General features: G+C 31.5%; 1 pseudogene; it reads right to left on the bottom strand.

Moving 5' to 3' along the window:
• Nucleotides 1–7,267: 7,267 nt before the first annotated feature.
• Nucleotides 7,268–7,390, bottom strand: LOC134283173 (U5 spliceosomal RNA; annotated as a pseudogene).
• Between the last annotated feature and the right edge of the window lie 241 nt (nt 7,391–7,631).

The following is a 7,631-nucleotide window of genomic DNA, read 5'->3' as shown; positions in this document are numbered from 1 at the left end:
CCGCCGCGCGCCCCCATCCATGATCATGAAACAACGGAAATATCCGTAGCCAATTCAGTGCACAAATAATGGACTAACAATTCGTATAAAAAAAACGTCAGTCAGCATTTAACTCATTGAAAAACTGTATTTGCTGACAAGATCATTGTATCGACCATAGAAATTACGAAATGATGATTTGAATTAAGACTGTTGATATTCTTGTTTCATCAACTTGCTTGTCAACATTTTTTTAAACTCGTTTTAGAAATTGTTCATACGTAGAGCATGCTATTGCGTATCGAATCAACTAAGATATATACACTCTGTATGCAGGTGGTGAATTTAATTGCTGCATAAGTAAGGGAAGTTGACGATAGAAAAGTTAAAGTCGTCAGATTTATCATATAACTTGGTTGTTAGGTAACCATTAACATGATTAACGTTTTGTTTTGCAAGTAAAAGATCCAAATATGAGACAGATGTGTCAGACTCATTATTAACTATATTTACGTCAACTGTAATAACGTGTCCAGGAGGACTATAGTTGTAGGGCGAAGAAAAACATAAACACGATGGAGGATTATGTTTCAGATGCTCTGTATATATGCAGGCTATGCACGACCGATGCCTATGACTACGCTTAAATCTCTGTGTATGGGCAAAAAGTACCATCACATTTACATAATTACACTGTGGACTGGAAAGATTCCCAACAGTATAGACATTGCCATTCCATCCATAGGGAAAGGCTGCCCCTAGTTATCTAATTAAAAAATTATTCTCGTTGTTTACGGAAAGGTGTATTCAGCGATAGACTGCTGGTGTGGTGAAAAATCTTTTTGATAATTCTAATTTTCATAGACAAAATAGAATGATCAGATAAATTAAAATGTTTGTATAAAATCTGCTGACCACCTTCAGATTGATAAAACCATTTTCTCTTTGAGAATTTAGTATATAGATTAAAATTCTGAGCATTTTTTTTGTTGCGACTTGCACGCTTACAACTACGCTAACAATCTTAAGGGTTGCATTTATCAATTCAACGACTTTGCCTTGTATTGAATTCTAGAGAAAATCTTATGGTTCGAATTCGCAAAAATAATGAACTATATATCAAATGATAAACGAAACATGTTTTAGGGTTCGTAAAATGCGTAAACATACATAACAAAAACATACAAGATAACATTTATCTTCCCTTAACTTTTAAGCAAAACTAGATTATAATATACCGGTATATTAATCACAATTCAGTTTACCTATCGTTTCATATTATAATGACTATCAGTGAAATCGCTCAGAAACATTGTTTGTTCTTTAGGCGTTTTCTTTTGTCTGTTATAAGAATGAAAACAAATAATTTTTCAACATTCATGAGTGTTATATCGTTTGACAGAATCCATAGGCTTTTGATCTCAAATTTGAAAAAAAGCGTATCAAACATTTTGGAGTGAACATCAATGAAACCTGAAAATAATAAAAAAAAAAAATACTTGAGCCAGGGTGAAGAGGATACAAGTTTGTTTAATTGAAGGGTCATGTCCAATTCAAGAGGTAAAATATCAAAATTTTTAGGCATGCCTAAAAATTCTTCTGAAGAACCACTGGATCAGGAAAGATGAAACCCAGGTGGAAGAATCCTTAGTAAGTGTAGATTCAAGTTTGTTCAAATCATGATTCCGGGGGGTAGGAAATATTTCCTTCTCTATAACAGGAGGACCATGTTTAGCCATATTTATATGGAAGCATCTGCAGGTGGTGTACATTTACGTTTGTTCAATTCCTGACCCCCAAGGGTAGGGGGCCCACAATGGAAAATCGAAGTTTTACATGAAAAATTATAAGGATATTCTTTCATGAATAGTAAAGCCATGAACAGTCATATATGGAAGCATCCTCTTGTGGTATGCATTAAAGTTTGTTTAGCCAAATATATATATCAGGAAGAAATATAAATTCACGTTCCACTTCCACATCAGTCTTTTTTCCACTAACCAAGGAAACCAAACATCAGAAAAAAATGTGGCCTAAATGTGAACATGTATTTTCTTAAAAATAAAAAAAATTTATGAAACTAAATAATTATCTGTGAATATATATATTTTTACACTTACTGGAAAAACAGGGGTATATATTAATGGGTGTGCTCGTCCGTCCGTACGTCCGTCCGTTATGCTTTGTGGCTCCCATCCCTCATCAACAAATCCTTTTATCTACTGAATGAAATTCAATAAGATTTCCTCTGATTCTTTGATACGTATTATCATTATGCATCTCCTATTAAACTTTTTGATCGGACAATAATTTCAGGTTTCCCATAGAAGAAGATCATAGGCACTACCATCCGCAATTATAATCATATTGGAGGCAGGGTTATTATTTTGTGATTTCAGTTGAATTTAGGAAAATTTTGCACTCTACTGTCGGCTGTTTAAGAGGCGATGATTGTTAAACACATGCTACAAGATGTCAGTATTGTTATTATTTATTATTATAACCAAATCAGTGGCGTAGCCAGGTCACTTTTGATGTGGACGCAAGAGTAGGCAAGGGGTTTAGGGGTCTAATGTCCCCAATGGGTCCGTGGTTAAGCCCTTGTGAGCATCCAGAGGGCGATGTCCCAACTATTGAATTTCGATGAGCATATTCGACCCTCCTGATCGCATTTTTCTTACACTTTTAAGTTTGTTATGCACCCATGTTTTTGAGGTCTCTTTTGTTTTTGTATAAAATAAGGACAAACACTCTAAAATGATAAAGGATATGCCTAAGTCATTGTATCGTTGTTCATGTAATACGAAGAGCCCACTTAAAACAATTTTAGACTTTTGAAGAGACAAAATACTTATGAAAAATTAATTGGTTGGAGTGGTACATGTATGTAAAATTGAAATGCATCTAAAACAAAAATCAGCAATACGTAAATCAGATTCAAGGAAAATATAATGATTTCAGAAATAGAAATGTCTACTATCATATTTTTCCCTAAAAACTGATTCTGTTAATTTTCATATATTATTTATGGTTTACTAAATTGTTTCTAAACATTTCTTTTATTTTTAAAAGTATTTATTTATTGCAAAATGATTTGAGAGCATAAAAATTTCGACTGCCTCACCCTCTCTCGTTTTTTCCCTAAAATGATGTGGACGTTCTTGCGTTTAAACGTACGCCTGGCAACGCGCCTGCAAATGGTGACATGGCCGAAATTGTGCTGTTTCTCATAATCGAGAGACGGGATATAACGTACAAGGGAATATTAATTGCCAAATCTTTGAAATTTTATTTCCTACATTTTAACTTAAACATTATACATGTACATTTATTGCATGATAGTGAGGGAAATATGAAGACTTATTCAGCCAAGAAAAATCATATTCCCCGAGGGCTTCGCCCGAGGCATGATATTGAGGGAAATATGAAGACTTATTCAGCAAGAAAAATCATATTTTTTCTTGACTGAATAAGTCTTCATATTTCCCTCACTATCATGCAAGCTAAGGGCCTTTGAGCAGTGAAGGATCTTTTTAGTGCAAGCACCTACTGCGACACGGGGACCTCGGTTTATGCCTCGTATAAGATAATAATCGTGATTAGTTCCAACCTTTATATTTATATATTGTTTTCATTCGTTCCATTGTTCTTCTTCTATCATAAAATTTATTTTACTTCGGGTATTAAAATTTAATTTATAAATAAGACAGTGACATTTAACAATTCTTGATGTTTAATTAAGTATCACATATGGAGATAACGAACAATATCCAAAATTACAAAATCAATTTTATATCTCTTGATTAAATGTTTGCTAAACCTATATGAAGCATTTTTTTTTTATTCAAAAAGGGGGAGATATCTCTAAAGCTTAAAAAGAGATGTCTCTTCGTGTTCAATCTCCCAAAAAACATTTCAGGAAGCACGTTCCACTGCCACATCACAATACCATTTCTAACTATAAAGGAAATTCCATAAAAATAAAAGTGTGGCTAAATATATACCTTTAAAGTTTACTTTATAAAAAAATAAAATTCATACAGTGTTTAATTTATATCTTTAGATCTTAAAACGATCGATTTTTAGATACATATATGTACTTTATGTTAAAACCAATCTTTATATTATTTCTGAAGTCATTAAGAAGTATTCAGTTGTTTGTTTATAAACTATCAACGAAAGAATTCCCAATTATTTGACGAAGTTATGGATAACAAGAATAACAAAGTAAATTGTTTCATTGTTAATGATTCTCATGTGCTTTACAGGAAAGTAAAAAAATGTGAAATATACTTGACCATATATCATCTTATGATAAATGTCCTCCTTTTATATTTATAAGGAGAGAAGACGTGCAACTTTACATACAGCAGAAGATCATCAAACAAAATTTTTAAAAACATTATTTTGATAAAAATAACAAATTACATCGTAAAATATGGAAGAAATGAACAAAAGCGTCTTACGTTTCAATGTACCATCTTTGAAAGAATTGTCGATTTAAAAATTATACCAAAGTACTTTGGATATTTTAGATTCTATCTCTGATCTGATATACTATAGATATTTACATTTCTACCAATACTATGAATTATTCATTGAATAAAAATACTTTTGTCACAGTGTGGATAGATATCAAACACGATAGTGTGACAAATATTAAAAGTGCGGTAAAACTCCCTCCAATTACGGAGAGCCACTGAGAGTTGTAAAAATCCCTTAGCCTTGGTTAAGAAAAAGGCAAATGGAAAATTTTAAAAAATATGATAAACAGAAAATTCAATTATTTGTAGTAAAATATAGAATTTATTTCACTCGTGAGATAAGCCATTTTCATAGTTTCACTTGTACCTCGCACTCTTAAAAAATCATATACCACTTGTAAAATAAATTCCATATTCAATTACAATACATTGAATAGTAGTATCCTTTTTATATATGCAGCATGCTTAAATTTCATCAAGGTAACAATGAACTGTATTCAAGATAAATGCCCATTCACACATTAAAAGGCAGTAGTAGAGTTAACACTATCCTCTAAAACATTAGAGGTGCAGGGATCAGGTACCATAAAGGAGTGAGCATTCTCTGACAACATGTCAAGCCTGCTTTATGCCCCCTGTCATGATCAGGTAATAACGTAAAATCAGAAGAATCCAAAAACAATTCATAATAGATATAGGCATAACAATTACATTGTAGTTTGAAAACGTCAATAATTATCTGACTTTTTTCTGAGAAGGTCATTATATGGATTGTTGTAATTTTTAGTTCATTATTTTGTATGCAAACAGCGTGTTGTTTATATGTAGAGCATGTACTTGTGTTTTGAAACTATTGAAGGAAATAAAACCCATTTGTAGGCGACAAGAGTGTATTGCAACATAATCAAGGGAAGTTGACGATTATGAAGTCAATATTGAAAGACTACCGTCTTTTTCTAGTAAAATATCCAGATTTAAAACAGATGTTTCAGAATTTCTGGTTACTTTTACTTCAAGCTTCAAGCTTACTGTGATATACCGCATCGAACAACATGTATGAATAGAATTAGTTACTAGCATTGTAAACTTAAAATGTGTCAACGATGTATCTAAATTTTATTAAAAGTCGAGAGCAAGCGTTCTCTTCTTTTCATGTACGATATTTTGATAAATTATGCTTTATTTGCATGGAGAAAAGGATCTGCTTAATTAACGGGGTGCAATTGGTAGCAATGAAAATGCGTATAGATTGTTGAAAGACTTGATCTAAAAAGATTACTTGTATTCATAAACATTGTCAGTCAGGCTCCATTTTAAAACATATACGTCAGAGCACATGTCTCTACAATTAGAATAATTAAAAAATAATAATTTTGCAAATGCTGATAAAAAATAAATCCAATAGTAACATTTTTATTGGAGGCACCTGTCTATAATGTAAAAATACCAGGATTTTAATTTTTCGTGAGAAATGTTTGAAATAATTCGGTGTGTCTTTTTTATATACATGTACTGTAAACTTACAATAGTGTAATTTTTTATCAATTTTTTAAAAAAAATTATACACTAGTATTCTCTCAATATTTAGTTTGCTTTAATATTCTTCAGAGAGACGTTTGCCACTGACTATGATAAGATCCTGGAAAGCTACATTCTGAGACTTAAGTGAAATTTTAGCTCTTTTCAATTTGCGGAGGACATTTTGCTTTTAAAGCTTGAAAAAGATCACCTGGTACGGATATAGGTTTGCGGAGGATTTTGAAGTCAACCGGTTACAATAAAAAAAAAGCTTATTCAATAGCGGAAGAAATCGTTAATGTTTTCCATGTACATGTATTAAGTTATGTTTTAAGCGAAACAAACTGATTGATTGATTGATTGTTTATAGAGCTTTGGTGCAATAATACTGGACTTAGTCATTTCAAATACATATCTGTAATTTGTTGCATTATTTTAATTTTGATTTTAAGGTTTAGTGATTACTATAGTGATTACAATTTTTAATGTCATTCATTTCCTATATGATGTTTTTAAAATTCATCTTCTTCTTAGTTGCCTTGGGTTATATTTATTTTATATTTTACTATATTTTTGGGGGATTTTAAAGACATTTGAACCTGTGTCTTTTTTACAAAATGTAGAAAGTATTTAAGTTGTTTTTTGCCCTATTATTTGACAAAGGATAATTTCAAATGTAAATTTCCTATACACTAGTGATAACGTTGAAACAAATGGTGTTTTATACAATTATGGACTCTTTTGGTGTTGAAAATGGTTTGTTATTCACCAGAAAAATATTCATATTGACCGAGGCGAAGCCGAAGTCAATATGGATATTTTTCTGGTGAATAACAAACCATATTCAACACCAAAAGGGTCCATAATTGTTTTATTATATAGTCGGGATTTGAATAGATAAGACATTCAAGGCTGTATGACGACACCATTTTCATTTGCGATCTTCCATTGTTGAAAATGAAAAAAAAATCTATAGATTACTGTTTGTAACCTGCGTGTTTTCGTTTCCGAGTTTCGCTATGTGTAAGACGTCTAGATGATAAAAAATAATCCTGAAATAGGTTTGAATAATTCTTTTCCTGCTTAGTAGCTCGCTGCGGCCGTTGCAACCATGGTTTACAACGTTGTTCGATGTTTTGATTGTGACGTCACAATGTCGTTGCACGCGCATTGACCCTCCGTTGAAAACGACCTAAAATCCGTTGAATATATAGTGTTATGAACTGTTTGCGTTTGTATAGATTATATAGGGTCTATAAATAGACTATATAATAAATTGTATTATTACCCTACATTTGTAGGGCTGCAAAAATAAGTCTATAGACTCATTTATGTATATGTTCCTCTCCACGGAAATCTTTAGTAAGAGGCGAAAGATTTAATCGTGGATTGAAGAGAAACCAGAGTACCATAAGGCCTATGAACTATTCTCCATATATTTTATTTTGCTTTCTAATATTTCGATTTAATCACACTGAAATCTTAATTTTAATTTGAATTATTTAATATTTTAAAATTTTTATAAGCAGTAGATAAAGATGCTTGAGTTTATAATTATCGTTCAATTATTCTGAGGAAGACATACAATTATGTCTTTCATATACGAATTATTAAATGTTTTATATCATGGTATTTTATCCAAGGACAATA

The sequence above is a fragment of the Saccostrea cucullata genome, unplaced genomic scaffold (genome assembly GCF_032062105.1).
Source record: "Saccostrea cucullata isolate Sc308-1 unplaced genomic scaffold, CSIRO_AGI_Scuc_v1 ctg1113, whole genome shotgun sequence".
NCBI classification, from domain to species: domain Eukaryota; kingdom Metazoa; phylum Mollusca; class Bivalvia; order Ostreida; family Ostreidae; genus Saccostrea; species Saccostrea cuccullata.
The sequence above is the reverse complement of the archived record's forward strand: the minus strand, read 5'-3'. Positions and strand labels throughout refer to the sequence as shown.